This window comes from Populus alba, chromosome 12, assembly GCF_005239225.2.
Source record: "Populus alba chromosome 12, ASM523922v2, whole genome shotgun sequence".
Taxonomy (NCBI): domain Eukaryota; kingdom Viridiplantae; phylum Streptophyta; class Magnoliopsida; order Malpighiales; family Salicaceae; genus Populus; species Populus alba.
This window is the reverse complement of record NC_133295.1, coordinates 709,115-730,954: the sequence shown is the minus strand read 5'-3', so window position 1 is coordinate 730,954 and position 21,840 is coordinate 709,115. Positions and strand designations below refer to the sequence as shown.

Sequence of the window (21,840 nt, the reverse complement as noted above, 5' to 3'; positions counted from 1 at the left end):
AACTCTATAAAAACCTAGATTACGAGTTAAGCTCTATTAATTAAAATAATAGTACTTTAAATATTTTTTTAAAATTATTTCAGATTTTAACTATATCAACTAGATCATGAATTAATTTATCAGGTCATTTATATTATATTTGGTTTCTACTTTCACTTAATTTTAAAGAAAACCAACATGAACTAATCGAGTTTAGTAGCTTGTTACAAATAAATTACGTCATTTTACATTTGCTTATTTTTTTGGAAGTAAGAAGTAAGAACTCTATTTTTAAAGGGACGGTGAGTTTCAATTTTGCACTTTCTTTTCATCCATTGCACTTTCTTTTTACCTTTTATTGGAACTCAATATTGAAAGGGACGGTGAGTTTTAGTTTTAATTCTAGGTGGGCTCGATTGGATGTCTTTGTTAAAAAAATTAATAACATGATCAATATCTTCAAATCAACTTTAGTGATATTCAATATAACATTTTTTTGTACAATAGGATGTTTGGATAAGCTTTTGATTGCACTAAAAAAAAAATTACATCCATGTTCTGACTTATATATTTTTCAAGAAATTAATTATTTTATCGGAACAATTCGAGCATTAAAATATAAAAATATGGAGAATACTTAATATTTACCAACAAATTAAACTAAGCCTGTGAAAGTTCACTTTATACGAATATATATCTATGTTAACAAATTATTTGCCACTTGAGGTTGAAGATCATGTCGTTTTAAATGAAATTAACGCATTATAAGCTAATTATGTGGATTCCAACTCATAATTAGTTTCATGTTAAGAGCATGATTTCATGTTTTACTTAGCAGCTTATTTTTAAAAAAAAATATTATAAGCTTATTTTAAAACAAAGAATGGTTGAGTGGAGTTGGAGTTGTGGAGGTAATGGAGAACCCTAATTCTTCAATTATATGGTTACATGTAATGTAAAAAGTTTAACTTGATATGAATTGATATATATGCCACTTGAAGCAGAAGCCCTTTGCATTTAAAATTAGGTTACTGCATATGGTGAGTTAGCTATTAATTTATTGTGGTTTCCAACTTCAAAATTCGAGAATCAATTATATTATGGATTAGTGATAAAATTTAAAAGAAGGAGCATTCTTGTTTTAATTTCTTTCATGTTAAAAGCATTAATTACATGTCCTGGTCTAAAAAACAAATCATGATTAATTTGCTATAGCATACTTGTTTTAACAAACAAAAAAAATAGAGTTAATCATGCATTGCATGCGTGAAAAAATAATATAACTATAGGTTCAAACCTATGTATCTCGTATCAATATGTTAAATAAAAAGTGTGGAATATATCTCATTTTGTCTATAACTAGATATGTTTCCCGCGTGTTGCTACTGCAAGATTAAATAATTTTTTTAATGTAAAAAAAGTGATAGGTTAAAAAAAATCCAAATCCCAAGTCATTGATTAAATTGATAATTTAAATATTTATAAAAATAAAACAACAATAACAAATAAACTGATAAAAAAAATTAACCATACATGAGCCTATTTAAATTATCAAATAACCTAATGCTAATCTAATTGAAGGAAAATCCAAGAAAAAAAAAAGTCAAACAAAAAAAAACAAAAAAATTGGCTTAAAAAAGAAAGATAAAAACTAAGCAAACCTAAACAAACCTCCTAAATCTAGTCTTATCTAAAAAAGTTATAATTTTTTAAATCATGAACCCTTTTTCTTTTTCTTTTTGGATTCGAGGAAACCCTACCCCCCAGAAAGCGCACTTTGTGGGCTCAAGTAAGCGAGTAAAACCCTGGTTGTTTCAGGCTCTTACAAAAGATGCATGCCCTGACTCGAACTCGAGACCTGCTATGCAGATCTCCAACCCTTTGTCACCACGCCACGCCTCTTGAGGACATAAATCATGAACCCGAGTTCAATTAAAAAAGTTAAATGTCATCCAATTTAATTTTGAAAGTTGCAATTGTTGAAAAAACTATTAATAAAAAATCTTGAAAAAACAAAGAACCAAGATTCTTAATCAAACAAACTTTGAATGATGAAAATGAAAGAAAAAAAATCAATCAAAAAAAAATGCAAAAAAAAAAGCAATTAAAAGAATTATGACTGAATTTGACATAAAAATTAAATGAAATAAAATGTTTTGGTAAAAATCAAATCAAATCAAATGTTTAGGGATGAAATTGTAAAAAAAAAAAAATCCTCAAAGAAAATAATTAAAAAAATAGCAATTAAAATAATTAAACCAAATTTGACATAAAAATTAAATGAAAATAAATGCATAGGGGTGAAATTGTAAAAGAGTAAATCAATCAAGAAAATGATTAAAAAAACAAATAGAAATTAAAATAATAAGGATCGAATTTGACAACAAAATTAAAAAACTCAAATGACTAGAGATAAAATAAAAAATAAAACCCAATTAGAAATAATCAATGTAGATAAAACAATTATAAATAAGAGAAGAGGGACTGAATCAAAAGAAGAAATAAATTGAAGGACTGGAATGAATTTTTTCATTGCCAGCACGCAATCCAAGAAAGAAAAGAAAAGGAAAAGAAAAGAAAAGAAAAGAAAGAAAAGTAATTTCAGTCAAATCATGCCGAACCACGATATACGCGCCATCCAAAGAAAAAGAGGATGTCAAGATAAATCAAATGATGATGCAGAATCACAGCTACAACCACTCGAGTCAACCACATGCACTACTAGAAGTTGAAAATATTGAAAATGTCCTTTGGACTAAATAATATTAACAAATAAACCATGGTGAAATTACAACTAAGCCTTTAAAGCCAAGGTTAAAAAATAAAAATTGTATGGACAATGCAGTAATTCAATTGTTTTATATAAAAAAAAATACAAAAACACCCTTATGCAGAAAGCATTGAATTATTTTATTCAAGGGTTAAATTAGTAATTTTTATGTGCATTAAAAAACACAATTATCAAAATAACCCTGCACAATTCTTAAATGATATTTATATCAGGGTAAAAATACTACCTTACCCTTGAAGTAAAGACAAAGAATAAAATAATCAAGGGACAATATAATAATTACATTATTGTAATGAATAATAATTTATGTCTCGGGAGTATTTTGGATAATTGAATAAATATTAAAGTATGTATATTATATCTATATATAAAAAAATAGAGATAGTGGGACAAATGAGATATGTTTCCATATACTTTTTTATTTTAAAACTACACAAATTCATTATCAAATTATTCTAGAGATTAATTTCTTTTTGTCCCGCTTTCATCACTATTGGCAGACTGTAAGAAAATTGTAACCAAAATTATAAAAAAAATGTTAAATAAATAATAAATGGGTACATATTTGTTTTTTCTCTTGAGATCAAGTTGTTTAAAGAAAATTGATTACCAGAACCACATGGAAAGTCAATTATAATTTTTATTATTTATAATATGATTTCTATGGAATTCTAGAAAATTTCCATACCATAAATGATATACAATGGGTTCGGAAACTATAGCCTCGTTGATTAAAATTAAATTTGGCCTTATATCATTTCTTTTTATAAAAGTATTATTATTATTATTATTATTACCATTACTATTTCATCTCAAGGCTTTTAAGGAAACTTCATTAAGATCTCGTTTGTTTGCTAGAAAGTAGTTTTGTTTTGGAAAGTAAATTCACGAAAAGTGAATTATTTTCTAATATTTGGTAGTATAATAAAAAATAAGTTGGAAAACACTTTCCAGCGTTTGGTTATGTCATGAAAAATGAGTTGGAAAATAACTTATTAATGTTTTATTTTTTTTAAGTTTATTAAAATAATGAGAAACAAATCTTACAAATTAAAAAGTTGAATGAGAATGAAATTGAAAAAATATATAATTTCATAAATTATCTCAAATAAAATAAATAAATAATCAAAATAATAAAGATCAAATTTAAAAAATAAAAAAAATAAAATATAAAGAAATTAAAATAATATTAATTAACATTTCATAAATTATTTCAAATAAAATAATTAACAATAGAAAGAATAAGGATTAAATTTGATAAATAAAAAATTTTAATAAAAAAATGATAACGGAAAAGTAAATAACAATTATAAAAATAAGAATTAAAGTTAATATAAAAATTAAATTTTAAGAGATAAAATTAAAAAATAAATATTCAAAACAAAATTTATATAGCTATCAAAAGCTTGAGAACCAAATTTGATATAATCAGCAAATAATATGATATTTCTAAATTTTTCACAACTTCTAGTAAGTGTTTTCCGCCCAAATTTTCTTGAAAAATACTTTCCTGAAAACTAAGCTATTTTTTTTAACTAAAAAAATATTTTTTTGTTAACCAACATTACTAATAACAAAAAAAAAACATAAAAAAATTTAAAACATAATTTTTCAAAAATTACTTTTTAAAAAACAAACAGCCTCGTCCTAGAAGTAGAAAGAGAGCTTGGCTTTAATGAGGCTTCTCCCCAGAAATTCAGCTTGTCCTTTCCCAGCCCAACCCTAACCACCCAACATAGCTCAAACCCTAACCGCCACCACCAGGTCTACTAGCACAAAAATTTACGACACAACCCTAACAAACCACCCAAAAAGAACTCCATCCCAAGGAGATTACTGTACTTTAAACACTAACACAAAATCAGAGGGAGTTTCGTCAGAGACCATGTTTTTGCAAGAACCAGTGTTATATGTAGCAAGTGCAGCTTTAAGGTGTTTGGTATTGTTTGCTGAGCTCCGGAAACCTGATCCGAATCGTGAAGCATCAAAGAAAGCCCTTGAACATAAGAAAGAAATCATTAAGCATTTGGGTCGTCCCTTTATCCAAACAAACCCTTATGAGGTGTGTGTGTGTGTCAAAGGTTCTATTTTTGTTGAAAAGATTGAATTTTTTTGCATTTTTTGATTTGGGTTTTTTTTTTTTTTTTGGGTTTTAGAGGATTATGTGAATCTTGGTTCTAGGGGTAATTAATGGAATTTAGGTTCGTTTTGGTTTATTGTTTTCTGGAGGATTCTGTGAATTTTGGTTATATGGTCAGATAATGAAACGAAGAAATTTTGTGAATTTGGATTATAGGGTTAGTTAATGGCATATAGGCTTTGTTTTTATTATGTGCTATTGGTTTTATTATATGCTTGAATTGTCATTTATCTGCAAAAGTTTGATTTTTGTTTGTGATAGTGGGGTTGAGGTTGATATTGTTGCAGATAGTAAGAGACTGACAAAGAAGATGTCTTTATTAAGCTGTAGCCTTGACTATTAATAGCCTTACACCGTGATAAAGAATGAATAACAAAACCCATGATTTTACAGGAAACCAAACGTGGTCAAACAAAGCAAATTACGTGTCCCTCAAACAGAGGAGGAATTATTCAACATGACTAAAAACAATCCTAAGACTTAGGAACAAGCTGGAATATTTCAACATTTTATCATCCTCCCTTAAACTGAATTCTATCAGTTTATACTTGGAGATTCACACACGCCCAGTAACTTTCGCATCTTCAGAAAAACATCAAGCTTCAATGGCTTTGTTAAGATATCAGCGACTTGTTCTGTTGTAGAACATGTAATTAGTTCTACTGAACCATCCTTAACCAGTTCGCGAAGAAAATGAAACCTGATATCTATATGTTTGCTGCGGCCATGCATTACAGGATTCTTTGAAAGTTTGATTGCTGAAATATTGTCACAGTAAACTTTTGTTGGAGTGTGTTGTGTCTGATTTAGGCTCTTCAAAATTCTGTTTATCCATACGACTTGACATGCACTTGAGGCTGCTGCTATGAATTCTGCTTCGGTGGTGGATAAGGAGACAACTGGTTGTTTCTTTGATGACCAAGAAATAGCTCCTGAGCCCATAAAGAAAACATAACCCGAAGTGCTTCTTCTATCATCTTGGTCACCGGCATAGTCGCTGTCCGTGTATCCAAAAAACTCTGTATTTCCTCCCTTTTTGTAGAATATCCCAAAATTGGTTGTACCTTTGATATATCTCAAGATCCGTTTGGCTGCTAACAAGTGGCTTTCAGTAGGACTTTCCATATATCAACTGATCAAGCTGACAATAAATATCAAATCTGGACGCGTAGCAGTTAAATACATGAGGCTCCCTACTATTTGTTTATAGAGAGTACTGTCAACTTTAACGCCACCCTCATCATTTGTAAGCTTAAAACCAGGAACTGCAGGATTGTGTACGGAGTTGCACTGATCCATTTTAAATCTCTCCAGAATTTCTTGTGCATATTTACGTTGACTAATAAATATGCCACCCGTTCGCTGTAGTACTTCAATACCAAGAAAAAATCTCATTCTACCAAGATCAGTCATGTCGAAAGCAGTCATCATAGAATTCTTAAATTGTGCAAACAACATGTGATCGTTACCGATAAAAATGAGATCGTCAACGTAAAGGCACACAATAAGAATTTTACCTCCACCAGTAGTCTTAATAAACAAGGTGTGCTCGTATGGGCACTTTGTGAACCCTTCTTCCATGAAATAAGTCTCAATCCGACTGTACCAGGCTCGCGGTGCTTGTTTGAGTCCATATAACGCTTTCTTGAGTCGATAGACTTTGGATTCGTGTCCCTTTTGTTCATAGCCAGGGGGCTGATTAACAAAAACTTCCTCATTAATTTCCCCATGCAAGAAGGCGGACTTGACGTCAAGTTGGTAGATCACCCAATTATTCTGCGCGGCAAGTGCAATTACAATTCGGATAGTATCCATACGGGCAACCGGTGCAAAAACTTCAGCATAATCAATCCCATATTGCTGACAGTAACCTTTTGCAACTAGCCTTGCCTTGTATTTGTCCACTTCCCCACTCTCATTGACTTTAGTCTTAAAGATCCATTTGACGCCTATACTCTTTCCTCCGATTGGTAATTCCGTGAGCTCCCATGTGTCATTCCTTTCTATGGCCTGCATTTCTTGATCCATGGCACTCCTCCATTTTTCTGACTTCACTGCTTCCTCATAGGTCATAGGATCACTGTCACCAAGCATGGCCAAAAACATTGTGTTTCCAGGCTCCTCGTCAAAAAATTCTTGTCCCGTAGAGTAATCTTGTAACCAAGCTGGTGGTTTTCTGATTCGTCCCTGTTTCTCCAAATTAACGCTGCCAGAAATATGTTGCTCGTCATCATTTTGCAAAGCACACAAGTCCATCTCCCCTGCTTTTGAAAAATCCAGCCCCTGCCCGTCTACAATTTCTCCCAGTACTGCACCTGTTCGCGAAGATGAGCCCGTGTCATTTGAAAAATCCAGCCTTTGCATCTGGGCTGATTGACGCGGAGCTGTGTCAATTGCAACTCCAATTTCCTCTTCAGCGTCAATTTCAAATTCAATGTCCCCACTGTCAGCAATTTCCACATTATCATCAACAACAATTTCCCCATCAGCGTGACCTTCTGCATGTACGGGCTGAGCAGCTGCAAGTTCCACATCACCAGTAACAGTGGCTTCGTGTGTGTCCCATTCTAGAGCAGTTCCCAAATCAGTGTTGGAACTGTTATCCCAGCACCATTGTTGATCTTCCTCAAACACCACATCGCGACTAACAATGATTTTGTTAGTGGCAGGATTAAACAATCTATAAGCTTTAGATTCTTCACTTACCCCAAGCAAAATGCATTTGAAACTTTTTGCATCAAGCTTCACACGTCTGCTGTCTGGCACATGCACATGGGAAATACAACCAAAAATTCGAAAGTGATCAACCGAAGGTTTAAGCCCACTCCATGCTTCTTCGGGTGTTCTATTTTTGACAGCAAGAGTTGGACACCGATTTAACACATGCACACTCCAATTTGCAGCCTCAGCCCAGAAATTGCTAGGAATTGATTTTGCGAACAACATGCTTCGCACCATATTCATAATTGTGCGATTTTTCCTTTCCGCAACTCCGTTTTGTTGGGGAGTATATGTAGCAGTTAATTGTCTATGAATCCCATGAATTTCACAGAAATGTGTGAATTCTTGGGATGTAAATTCCCCCCCACGGTCTGTCCTGACAGAACAGATATAAGCACCTGATTCCTTCTCAACCCTTGCTTTATAACACTTAAAAATTTCGAAAGCCTCTGATTTTTCAGCCAAAAAATAAATCCACACTTTTCTGCTAAAATCATCAATGAACGTAAGTAGATACCTCTTCTTACTATTGGAGCATGGATTGATTGGGCCGCATATGTCTGAATGGATTAGTTGTAGGAGTTTAGAAGCTCTCCAACTGCATTCCGTGGGAAATGGGTCGCGATGTTGTCTTCCTTTCAAGCAGTATTCACATACGGTTTGAGAGCAAACAAATTTTGATAACCCCTTCACCATTCCCTTTTGTTGAAGAAGTTGCAGCCCATTCCAGCTAAGGTGCCCATAACGGCAGTGCCAAAGTTTTGATTGATCAATGGTGGCTGATTGAAGGCATTTCTGTGAAGATGTCATGTATGCACCAAGTCGTTGTTGTCCTTCTGATGTGCACCGAGCATGGACACTGTTGTAACCCATTTTTGGGTCCCCATAAAAAAATAATAAATACAAAAAAAAAAAATCAAAGAAAGCTCAAAACAGTGCCGTTTTGAACGGCACTGTTCCCCTTTCTTCCCCGCCGAACACACAGCAGCAAAGAAGGAAAAAGAATGCATATTTAATGACGCCGGTCCCTCAAGCCCACCGACCGCCGGTCCCTCTAGCCCACCGACCGAAGACATTGGCCAACCACCTACCGCACCGCCGAAACTGAGGTAGGCACGCCTGGACAGCCGCGCCCGACCAGCCGCCGCATGACCCGTTCCTTGGCTCCACAATGAAAAAAACATGCTCACGGGCTCTATAAATAGAGGAGAGGAGACCCGAGAGAGGGAAAAGAGGAGAAGACGGAGAGAGAGGGAACAGAAGAGGGAACATAAGGGAGAAGAGAGGGGGAAGACCGAGAGAAGAGAGGAGAGAAGGCAGAGAAGAGAAAGGAAGAAGCAGAGAAGAAAACAGAAAAAACAGAGGAGAGAGAGAGAAGGAAAACCGCCGGCCACCGCGAACCGCCAGCACTGCCACCACCACCCCTGCCGCATCAGCTGCTGCCAGCATCAACACCGTTCCAGGTAACTTTCTCCACTGTCATTTTTTTTGCTTCGGCTTCGGCTTCATCTGCATGCAGAACGTTTACGTTCTGCAGCAGATGAAGATTAATTAGCTAGTTCCTGTGCTCAGCAACTGGCTAATTAATTCACGGGTTACTGTGTGCACAGTAACCCGGTTACTATACATGCTAATTAATTCTCTGGTTACTGTGCACACAGTAACCCGGTTACTATGTGCACAGTAACCAGCCCATGCATTTGGGCCAGGTTCGGCCCAACCCATGTATTTGGGCCTGACCCGACCCATTTCAAAAAAAAAATAAAAAATAAAAAAAACATTTTTTTTCAGCATTTTATAATATTTCCGTGTAATTTTTATGTCATTTTGATTAATATTGGGTGGTATTTTATGTTATTAAAAATACAAAAATCTGATATTAAAATACCCGGTTTTCGTCAAAAAAAAAAAACTTCCAAAAATACAAAAAAATTGGAAAAAGAAAAAAAATGTTTTTGTGCATACGGCCAAGTGTCTCAAAGCTAAAAAATCATATTGTATTTTTCATACACCAAAAAAAAACCATGTTTTAGCATATATTTTGGCTTTAATAACCAGTTTATTAAAGTCAAGAGAATATTGGCCAAAATTTCAAAAACAACAAAAATTTTATTTTGTTTGTCTCTTAGTATTCGGGGTATGACATTACACTTAATGCATATTCTGGATATTTAATTCTTTTTTTGTTTTTTTGGACAATAGAACCTGGGGTATGACATTACATGTAATGCGTATTCCAAACAATAAGAAACCACAACACGATCTTAGATTTTATCAGACAAAACAATGCAGCTTACCTTAGGTAGGGCGTAGTTGGGGTGCTAATACCTTCCCTTTACGCAACCAGTCTCCGTACCCCATCTCTGAGACCAGTTAGGGTTCCTAGTAACCAGAATACTAGGTGGCGACTCCCAGTCCATTTTTAGCTTAGAGACAAAGAACTCCTTGTCTCACCATATTTTCCATGCCAAATAGACAACATACCACACCCTCACGAAGGGTTGGGGTGGACGATCGCCGCGCCGCCGCACACGTGCGACAGAATGGCGACTCCACTGGGGACCTTGTGGACTAAGCATTGTTTTGTTTAGTTTTTTCTTTGGATTTATTGTGTTTTATTTTTAAGATGAATTTCCCTTAGTTATTTGCTCATATGCTTTAAATTTGTACATATTTGTTCATGCATTATAGATTGTGTCATGCATCATTCATATGATAGTTTGTACTGAAACACTTTAAGTTAAGTGGGGGACTAGCAGCTTACCTTACGACTTTTAGTCAAGGTTTAAGTTTGTGTAAACCCCAACTCTTCACTGAGTGCTTAGACTGGTAACAGTTGGTACACGTGCCATCTCATTACCTACAAGCCCCCATATTGCCTCCACGAGGGTGATCACTGGGACAGCAAGAGACCCTTTTTTTAGAGACTGAATAGCCAACCTACCCATGTTCACATAATAAAACCTGTCCTTGTTTGTAGTGTTGTCGTTATTTGCATACGAGAAAACCCTTCCTGAAGCATTTTGAACTCATGATCGTCACTCCAAAAATTTTCATTGTAGAGTTTGGGCAAGAATCAAGCTTCTTGTTTCGTTATGCAACAATTACAATCATTTGTCACCCCTCGAAGGGCAAGTTCATCATATATATTACATGTTCATACATTTAACATGCATACATGACAGATTGAAATATAGGTCCCCAAAAAGTCTACAACACCCGACTTCGAGCGAGAAACATGGAAGATGAAGAGCGTGCTCAACGTGAGGCCTATTTGCACGAAGAGTTGGAGTCTCTGAAAATAAGTGTGGCTCACCTCACTAGCTTACTCAAGCAAACATTAAGAAATACCTCTGATGAAGGTCCTTCTAATCGACCGATCACCTTTGATCCGACTCCTACTACAGTTCAGCCTGAGGAAAGAATGAGCGAACATGGTCAAGAACCTCAGCAAAATCCAACATTTGTGCAGTCAACAAGACCGGCACCATCCCCAACAGTCGTGAAGGCATCTGCTAATGAGTCCCACAAGGCTAAGTCATCTGATAGCATTGATCAAGCTAAGATAGAGGCGTTGGAAGCCAGACTCAAAGCCATTGAAGGATTAGACTTATATGACCCGGTACGGGCAGCAGAGATGTGTTTGGTCCCAAATGTGGTTATCCCAAAGAAATTTCGTGTTCCTGAATTCATCAAATACAGTGGAACACAATGCCCCATGACCCATCTCAGGTCCTACTGCAATAAAATGGCTGAGGTAGTACATGATGAAAAACTACTAATGCACTTTTTCCAAGACAGTTTAAGTGGGGCAACTTTGAGTTGGTACATGAGATTGGATAATACAAAAATTCGCAACTGGAAAGATCTTGTGGATGCTTTCGTCAAGCAATACAAGTACAACATGGACATTGCGCCCGACAGAACCAGTTTGTCCAATATAGAGAAAAAGGATAAAGAAAGCATAAGGGAATATGCTCAAAGATGGCGAGAATTAGCTGCTCAAGTACATCCCCCACTTCTGGACAAAGAGATGGTCTCTTTATTTGCCAACACACTTAAAGCACCATATTACGAACATATGATGGGTAGTTCAGCCCAACAATTCACTGATGCTGTGATAGTGTGTGAACGTATAGAGCAAGGGTGTCAAGAGTGGTAGAATTGCTGCACCAACCGAGAAAAGAGGCTTCGAAAGAAAAGAGGTTCACCATGTTGAAGATGGCTACGTGAGTAGAAAAAAATACATCCCAAAAATTACCGTACTCGATCCCAAATTGCCAACATCAAAAAAACCTGAACCCCAAAACTTTCAAGCCAAAAGCCAAATTGGAAAATTTCCAAAGGGTTCAAGAACAACTACCTCCACTACCGTTACCCCTGAATGAGATGTATCAAAAGCTATTGAGCATCGGACAAATAGCACCAGAACCTCTAACACCTCTGCAGCCACCTTATCCTAATTGGTACAAGCCAGAACTCAATTGTGAAATACCATGCCGGTATTACTGGGCATAGCATCTATACCTGCAACGCCTTCAAGAGAAAGCTTTTGCAATTAATCAAGGCTGGTTGGATAGAGTTGGAAGACACCCCCAATGTGAATACGAACCCGCTGCCTAATCATGCTTGAAGCATATTAGGACGGAATGTTTGGGGAATTGGAAAGCATCAAATGGTCCAGCATGATAGCTTGAATTTTCTACTGTGGTGTTGTTCCGCATTGTCTTTGAGTCCTCTACGCAGAGCTTTTAAGAGGAGTTTAGCCTATGAACAAATTCGCCAAAATAGAGGAATGAAGCCTGCCTTGTTATTTCCTTTTATTAATGCTTTTGAATAAGACTTTCTTTGTTAATGAGCTTCTCTTGTGAAATAAGATCATGTGTTTTCTTGTGTTCACATCACTCTTCTTTGTTGTTATTACATGTAAATAACATTTTGAGCGTAACTTTGCTCACAACACTACAACATGAAGAATCCTTTGGTGTTCCTTTCTTCCAAACCCATACATTAATCTCATATGTTTTCAAGGATATTTTTTTGGGACCTCCAAAGTGAGTACAAAAACAAAAATCGTGTTGATATTTGTCCAAAACAAATGCATTTTGAAAATTCAAGTGATTCCTTAAATAGGTACACATATACCTAGAAAACTTGAAAGAAAAAAAAAAGACAATAAACACTATGAGGTGACTCAAAAGCTGAGTTTTATTTGACTGAATAAATCACTTTGCATATGCGCATGAAAGCAAGACCTATCGATCCTCACTGCAGTGCATTTGAGATGAGGAAAGGCCATCTTTGATAATCCTTTCACAAGACTGAAATATATCATTTGCAGTCCCATATTGAGCCTAGTAGTGTTTTTTGGAAATAACCCTGGCTAGGATCACACCCCTACACTGGGGGGCAAGTGCAAAAAAATACATAATGATTGAAAGTGCCCAAATAACTCTTGGGGGCATGAAAAAGTCTTCAAACAATGAAAGTGCCCAAACAATACTGGGGGGCATAAAAGAAAATTCTCAATCATCAAAGGTGCCCATACAAAGCTAGGGGGCATGAAGAAAAATCCAAAGGATCCAAAAAGTTTGAGCAAAAATTACAAGGCCAATGCAATGATGCTCAAAATCAAATGAAGAAAACAAAAACAAAGAGAAAGAGCCCAAGCCCAACACTGGGGGGGGCACCGTGGACCATTTTACAAATCAATTCTAAGGTCCAAAAATGTATGAACAAAAGAGTTTGGGATATAAGCACTTGTGATTCTTAGTCTTAAAGTCCCTTAAACACCTTTTGAGCCTGCAACATATCCATTTTCTTCGTAACCAATAGCCAAAGCCTACATTATATACCTGATAAAGCCCTTTCTGATCAAAGGCAAGCAATCTAGATTGGTATGCAGTGCTTTCTCGTGCGAGTCAAATCATTATTCATACAAATAAAATAAATGCTTTGAATCAATCGGTTCTCAATAACCCTCAAATTGACATTTAAACCTTTTGTGACCAACCAGATGTCACCTTCATCTTTAACCAAAAGCAAAAATCTTTCATCACTTCAAGAAACCTATCCATAGGAATCACTTGAATTTTTGAGAACAAGTTTATTTTGAACCAATGTCAAAATAATTTTTGTGATTGGAATAACTTGGAAAGTTCCAAAAATTTTGCATGAAAACATTTCATTGTACCAAAAAACCCAAACTTACTTTCACATATCCTCACCCCACACTAAACCCAAGTTGAACACTTGGGGGGCATGATCAAGCTGGGGGGCAATCAAAAACACATGGTAGGGCTGGCTCCATGATTCCTTTTCTAAGGAAAATGTCGGGTAAAATTGGTAACTTTTAAGATAAAGGGTGAAGGACAAAGATGTATGATGACATCAAACCCTTCTCAGAGGTCAAGATCACAAGATGTAATATGAGTAAGCAGAACTGGAAAAGCCATTAAAGTTACTACCAACACTACAACTTTTAAGAGAGAAAAAGACACCATGAAGAAATGGGGGCCTATATTTCTCAGGTAAGTATACATGCATATCAATCATAATGCATTTGCTTTTCAACATTGACAAATCATTGTTTCAACATCATCTCTTCGGTAATGCGTTTTCTAACCCTACCTCCTTTTGAGTGCGCCTTTGAGCCCTCACCTCCATTTTGAGTGCGCCTTTGAGCCCTCATCCCTTCGGTAGTGCGTTTTCTAACCCTACCTCCTTTTGAGTGCGCCTTTGAGCCCTCACCTCCATTTTGAGTGCGCCTTTGAGCCCTCATCCCGGTAGTGCGTTTTCTAACCCTACCTCCTTTTGAGTGCGCCTTTGAGCCCTCACCTCCATTTTGAGTGCGCCTTTGAGCCCTCATCCCTTTGGTAGTGCGTTTTCTAACCCTACCTCCGTTTGAGTGCGCCTTTGAGCCCTCACCTCCGTTTGAGTGCGCCTTTGAGCCCTCATCCCTTTGGTAGTGCGTTTTCTAACCCTACCTCCGTTTGAGTGCGCCTTTGAGCCCTCACCTCCATTATTAAGTGCGCCTTTGAGCCCTCATCCCTTAGGTAGTGCGTTTTCTAACCCTACCTCCTTTTGAGTGCGCCTTTGAGCCCTCACCTCCATTTTGAGTGCGCCTTTGAGCCCTCATCCCTTTGGTAGTGCGTTTTCTAACCCTACCTCCTTTTGAGTGCGCCTTTGAGCCCTTACCTCTATTATTGAGTGCGCCTTTGAGCCCTCATCCCTTAGGTAGTGCGTTTTCTAACCCTACCTCCTTTTGAGTGCGTCTGCGAGCCCTCACCTCCATTTTGAGTGCGCCTTTGAGCCCTCATCCCTTTGGTAGTGCGTTTTCTAACCCTACCTCCTTTTGAGTGCGCCTTTGAGCCCTCATCCCTTTGGTAGTGCATTTTCTAACCCTACCTCCTTTTAAGTGTGCCTTTGAGCCCTCAACTCATTCCAAGTGTGCCTTTGAGCCACCACCAGTCAGGTAGAGCGTTTTGTAACCCTACCTCCTTTTGAGTGCGCCTTTGAGCCCTCACCAACATTTTTCTAGGTAGGTCACCCATTACAATGCGACCAATTCTCCATGTTTTATATCTGGGTAGGTCACCCATTACAATGAGACCACACTTCACATTGTTTCCTTTTTTTTCGGGTTAAAGGGGATTGGTGAAAGGAATCTCAGTTTAGCCCAACCATACACAGGACTTTGGGTCCGGTTGAAGTTTTAGGTCAATCAAATTTTGAGACGACCAGTTTCGGAAGACCAATGTTATTTTTTCTTTACAACACTTACTATGCACAAATCTTTGCTCCGTAAGCATTGTAAAGAGGGGGGCAACTGTTGTAACCCATTTTTGGGTCCCCATAAAAAAATAATAAATACAAAAAAAAAAATCAAAGAAAGCTCAAAACAGTGCCGTTTTGAACGGCACTGTTCCCCTTTCTTCCCCGCCGAACACACAGCAGCAAAGAAGGAAAAAGAATGCATATTTAATGACGCCGGTCCCTCAAGCCCACCGACCGAAGACATTGGCCAACCACCTACCGCACCGCCGAAACTGAGGTAGGCACGCCTGGACAGCCGCGCCCGACCAGCCGCCGCATGACCCGTTCCTTGGCTCCACAATGAAAAAAACATGCTCACGGGCTCTATAAATAGAGGAGAGGAGACCCGAGAGAGGGAAAAGAGGAGAAGACGGAGAGAGAGGGAACAGAAGAGGGAACATAAGGGAGAAGAGAGGGGGAAGACCGAGAGAAGAGAGGAGAGAAGGCAGAGAAGAGAAAGGAAGAAGCAGAGAAGAAAACAGAAAAAACAGAGGAGAGAGAGAGAAGGAAAACCGCCGGCCACCGCGAACCACCAGCACTGCCACCGCCACCCCTGCCGCATCAGCTGCTGCCAGCATCAACACCGTTCCAGGTAACTTTCTCCACTGTCATTTTTTTTGCTTCGGCTTCGGCTTCATCTGCATGCAGAACGTTTACGTTCTGCAGCAGATGAAGATTAATTAGCTAGTTACTGTGCTGTGCACAGTAACTAGCTAATCGGTTACTATACATGCTAATTAATTCTCTGGTTACTGTGCACACAGTAACCCGGTTACTATGTGCACAGTAACCAGCCCATGCATTTGGGCCAGGTTCGGCCCAACCCATGTATTTGGGCCTGACCCGACCCATTTCAAAAAAAAAAAAAAAAAAATAAAAACATTTTTTTTCAGCATTTTATAATTTTTCCGTGTAATTTTTATGTCATTTTGATTAATATTGGGTGGTATTTTATGTTATTAAAAATACAAAAATCTGATATTAAAATACCCGGTTTTTGTCAAAAAAAAAAACTTCCAAAAATACAAAAAAATTGGAAAAAGAAAAAAAATGTTTTTGTGCATACGGCCAAGTGTCTCAAAGCTAAAAAATCATATTGTATTTTTCATACACCAAAAAAAACCATGTTTTAGCATATATTTTGGCTTTAATAACCAGTTTATTAAAGTCAAGAGAATATTGGCCAAAATTTCAAAAACAACAAAAATTTTATTTTGTTTGTCTCTTAGTATTCGGGGTATGACATTACACGTAATGCATATTCTGGATATTTAATTCTTTTTTTGTTTTTTTGGACAATAGAACCTGGGGTATGACATTACATGTAATGCATATTCCAAACAATAAGAAACCACAACACGATCTTAGATTTTATCAGACAAAACAATGCAGCTTACCTTAGGTAGGGCGTAGTTGGGGTGCTAATACCTTCCCTTTACGCAACCAGTCTCCGTACCCCATCTCTGAGACCAGTTAGGGTTCCTAGTAACCAGAATACTAGGTGGCGACTCCCAGTCCATTTTTAGCTTAGAGACAAAGAACTCCTTGTCTCACCATATTTTCCATGCCAAATAGACAACATACCACACCCTCACGAAGGGTTGGGGTGGACGATCGCCGCGCCGCCGCACACGTGCGACAGACACAAAACATCATGTTTTGTGTTATCTTGCTTTCGATGATTAAGCCTTTGGAAGCATGAAAGATTTTACATTTGACATGCTTAATCAACACTGTCATGCCCTTTTCTTGCAATTGACCAAGACTCAGAAAATTGTTCTTTAAATCTGGCACATAAAAGACTTCTGGAATCACAAAAACAATGCCTCTTACCTCAAACCGAATCCTTCCCTTGCCCTGTACTCCAAGCTTGGAGTTGTTTCCCAGTTTTACTGATTCTGTGAAGCTATTGTCTAGCTCAGAAAACAATGTTTTGTCTCCACATATATGATTGCTACACCCATTGTCAAGATACCAAGTGTGCTCAGTGTTGATCTCTTCATGATCTACAAGTGCCATCAATAGCATCTCTTCCTTTGTTTCTGCATATTTAGCCATGTGATCGTGAGTTCTCTTAGGACACTCCCACTGAAAATGACCAAGGTCATGACAGTGGTAGCATTCTATGGCAGATTTGTCAAATCTGCCTTCAATTCTTCCTCCTTCAAATCATCCTCTGCCTCTTCCTCTCCCACGGTAACTGTTTCGTCCACCATTTCTTCCTCCTTGATGTAGCCCGTGACTCACTTGCAGGGCTTGTTCCTCCACAATGCTTCAACTGATCCTCTGTTCGTGCACCAGAAGAGAGCTTTGAAGTTCATCAATTGACAAAGCATCTAGATCATTAGACTCCTCAATGGAGCATACTACATAATCATACTTAGGAGTCATAGATCATAGAATTTTTTCAATGATAATTACATCTTCCATTTTTCCCCCATGAATTCTCATTTTGTTGGCTATAATGAGAGTTCGGGAGAAATAATCATCCACTGATTCTCCAATCTTCATGTGCAGCACTTCAAATTCTTTGCGAAGTGCCTGCAATTGAGCTCTTTTCACCCGAGATGTGCCTTGATACTTTCTCTTCAAAGAATCCCATATGTCCTTTGCAGTATCCTTCTTCAAAATAGTCTCCAGTATTGATCGATCAATAGCCTGGAAGAGGTAGTTTTTTGCTTTGAGGTCCTTCAATGTGAGCTCATCAATGGTCTTCTCCCGTAGGTCTTTGTCTTCTGCTGCAACAGTAATTCCCGTTTCTATCAAGCTCCAATATTCTTTGGAGCGGAGAAAATTCTCCATGAGCATACTCCAATGGTCGTAATGACCATCAAATCGTGGAATAGCAGGTTGCACAAAGCTATTCTCGGATGCCATAATTATTGTTTCTTCTTGCTGAAAAAAAAAATCTGGGAATGATGGGTTCCTCACAGTGTTCCTACTCTATGTGTTTCACTCGATCCTCACAGTGTTTCTCTCCTCTCCTTACAGTGTTTCTCTCCTCTCTATTTTCCTTAACTGATTGCGTGTTTCCTCACTCTCTTAGTTTTCACTCCTCTCAGTGTTTAGTCTTCTTCTCTAGCCCCTCACGTGTGCTCTGATACCATATGTTGCAGATAGTAAGAGACTGACAAAGAAGATGTCTTTATTAAGCTGTAGCCTTGGCTATTAATAGCCTTACACCATGATAAAGAATGAATAACAAAACCCACGATTTTACAGGAAACCAAACGTGGTCAAACAAAGCAAATTACGTGTCCCTCAAACAGAGGAGGAATTATTCAACATGACTAAAAACAATCCTAAGACTTAGGAACAAGCTGGAATATTTCAACATTTTATCAGATATTGCAATAAGGGATGTGGGTGGTTTATTGTAGGGAATAGGGATTGGGGGGGTCTGGGTGTTTTGATGTAGATAGGTGCTTTAACTGTTGTTTGGGATATGAGGGAGTGAATGCTTGTGCCAAATGGGATGGGATTAAGTTTCCAGTTTTGCTGTGATGAATGAAGTTGCTTTTTGGTGTTGAAACTAAGTTCATTTCAGATTGAGTTATTTGTTGAACTTTTGAACTGATGGGTTGGAGCTTAGGCCTCTGGGTTGATGAAAAGTTCAAATTCTTGTGTGACAATGGAGATGGGAGCCATGAGATTAAGATTGCGATGAGGGATCTTGGTGGTTTAGTGGGTTATTGTAGGGAATAGGGATTAGGGGATTTGGGTGTTTTAGTGAAGATAGGTAATTTAATCAGTTTTTGGAACGGCGGGGAGTGACTCCTTGTGCTGAATAGGGTGTGTTTAAGTTTCCAGTTCTGCTGGGATGCTTGAAGTTGTTTTGTGTTAGTAGAAACTAAGTTCAATTCTGATTGAGTTGTATATTGAGCTTTTGTACTGGAGCGCTGGAGTGTAGGCCTCTGACTCATTTATTTGCTAGAATTTTGAATTTTGTGTGATAATAGGATGAGGACCATAAGGGTAAGACTTCAATAAGGGATGTGTGTGGTTTGGTGGGTTATTGTAGGGAACAGTGATTGGAGAATTAGGGTGTTTTGGTGAAGATAGTTGCTTCCAACAGTTTTGGGGATGTTGGGGAGTGATTGCTCATGCTGAATGGGATATGATTAAATTTCAAGTTTTGTTGGATGGAGTTATTTTTGGTTGGTGGAAACTGGAGACCAAGTTCGTTTCTGATATATTGGAACTTTTGTACTATTGTGTTGACCTTGGGTTGGTGCTATAGTACTGTTGTCATTGTTTATACAATCATAAACCGTTATAATATTTCCTGGTGTCTCCAAACGTGCCATTTGTTTTCTAGGCTGTCTATACTATGTTGGCTGCTACCATGCAACAAATACTCAAAGTTTCTAACGTCAACTGAATACATGAAAATATCCATCAAATGGAGTATATTTGAGTCTCTTCTATATCATAAACTAATGGCACATGATTATTAGTTACATTTATATGAGTCCACCTTTTTTGAAAATGATACTATGTGAACGCCGATGGCTGCTATGTTCAGTAATAGCCTCCTGCGTGACTGACTTGACAGGTTCATAGTTGGAAGAAATTAAATTTGAAGACTTGGCGTTGAACCAATATGATTGCTATAACTGGGAAACATAGGTATTAGTTCTTTCTATGCCTAATGAAATTTGGATGGAAAACCAAATTTTCAATTATGAAGCCTTCTGATGGCAATTGCTTTGTGGAAGATTTAAACTGCTTCGTAACAATCATGCCTATCCTCTAAACACTATCCAATATGGTCATGTTCTCATGTTGAAAATATAATTGATTGGAATTGAGGCTTTAAAATTTGTGGCCGGTTTAATGGTTTATCAATATGCTGTAATTGTATATTTTTATTTTTCAATTGGACGATTGGAATCTGTCAAGCAAGCTTTGTATGAACTGGTGATTCTTCCTCTGCGGAAACCTGAGCTCTTCTCACATGAGAAACTTCTTGGTCCACAAAGGGGGGTATTGTTATATGGACCTCCAGGCACCAGGAAGACCATGCTTGCAAAAGCTATTATCAGAGAGTTTGGAGCTGTTTTTATAAATATGAGGATCTCTAATCTGATGAGCAAGTGGTTCGGCGATGCACAAAAGCTCGGTGAGTATAGATCGCATTTGAATTGCCTCATGTGCTTGAGCTTTGTCTTGCATTTAGCAAAACAATGATGCTTTAAAATTATTGCCTTGTAATCTTCCTTATCAGCCCTCATCTCCTTAATGGGGGCATATTATTTATAATATTCTCGATTACTATCAGAAAAAAAAAAAAAAAAAAAAAAAAAAACCCACCGACTATGTTGGGTGAAATTTAGTTTCACTTTGATAATGGAAGCAAGGTAGTACTTTGTGAACATTCTTAACTAAAATTGAACATTCCTAACTTGTCCTTTTTGAAGATCTTTATTAGCAGCAACATTATTTTGAATGCTTTATTAGCTTTAATAAACTGGGCACTGTAGCTTGCTTATCTAATGGATCTTACTCCGATGAATGAGCTTGTGAAATGATCAAAATATTGGTATTTTTGTTGCTGTGTGGTATTTTTATATATCCTGCATCAGGGATATAACAGAAGTAACTGAATGGCATACATCTTTGTGTATATCCTGCAATTGTGAAAGCGGTCATTACTGTATTTTGCAACTACATCTTTGTGTTGAAACCATCCCTCATTACATTCTTTTCTGCACCTGAAACCAAGCAAGGTTAAACTGTTACATGACCGGTTTTCATTCCACAGGTCACCCCATCCCACAAGCAGCAATCTGTACCCTCATTCCACGACTGTGTCTTGGGATGCTGACAATTCCATGAAGCAGAGCTATCAATGGAAAAGGATTCTTTGAATTGGAGCAAAGAAAGACTTTGGTCATGAGCACAAAAATGAGATGAAGAAATTGTTGAAAGGAAATGGAAGAGAAACAGAATGAAAGAGAGGGACGGTGGTGAAAACCCCATGTTTGGCCTTACAGGATTTAGTAGTATATTTGGGAGAGATGAGGAATAAAGAAAGGCATTGTTTGTCTATTTAGTAGTATATTTATAGACAAAGCAATCTTAGATTGTATACTGACGAAATCGAAGTCATTGACCGACCAAATCTCAAGTACAAGAGTGAGCACTACGTGCGCAAAGCAATGGGGGCACTAAAGACTTTGCACTTATATATCGTTTCTCGTGACCCAAAAGTACTCTTTGTGTGCGCTCGGTAATGTATAACAGTTTAAAAATCGTGACAGCTTAATTTGAATGTTCAGATATGTTTTTCCAAATTGTATTTAGCAATGAGGTTTATGCGAAGATTGCTATAATTAAGGTTTGCTCTGGTACCCAGTTTATGAGTTTTGTTCTAATCTTAAGCAGATGCTAC

The 21,840-nt window shown here is 37.3% G+C and overlaps 1 long non-coding RNA gene across 1 annotated transcript; it reads left to right on the top strand.

The window, feature by feature from the left end:
• Positions 1–4,457: 4,457 nt before the first annotated feature.
• Positions 4,458–21,771, top strand: LOC118046715 (uncharacterized). The gene is made up of 3 exons (XR_012171367.1): positions 4,458–4,832; positions 20,002–20,568; positions 21,211–21,771. It is a non-coding gene; the product is annotated as an uncharacterized lncRNA (long non-coding RNA).
• The last annotated feature ends 69 nt before the right edge of the window (positions 21,772–21,840 follow it).